Source organism: Crocuta crocuta, unplaced genomic scaffold (genome assembly GCF_008692635.1).
Source record: "Crocuta crocuta isolate KB4526 unplaced genomic scaffold, BGI_CrCroc_1.0 scaffold440, whole genome shotgun sequence".
Classification (NCBI taxonomy): domain Eukaryota; kingdom Metazoa; phylum Chordata; class Mammalia; order Carnivora; family Hyaenidae; genus Crocuta; species Crocuta crocuta.
Window position 1 is genome coordinate 118010 of NW_027527457.1, and position 255 is coordinate 118264.

Here is a 255-nt window from a genome sequence, read left to right on the forward strand (position 1 = left end):
GGGGACCAGTTTCTGTTGATTTCACCTGTTTCTGCGCAGCCTCTCAGGCCACAGAATTAGCAGGGTCTTCAGGCAGATCCTGCTTCAACCTGGACTGACCCTTCAGTTAATGGCTGACACTCTGTTTACTTTAATGACTGCCAAGATCTGTTGCCGCACAGGATCTGCTTTGCAGTTCAATTGCCTTGTCCCTGAGGGTAGAAGGCAATTTTTGAAGAGGTGTTTGGGTTCTGGATGGGTTTGGAAATACTTAGG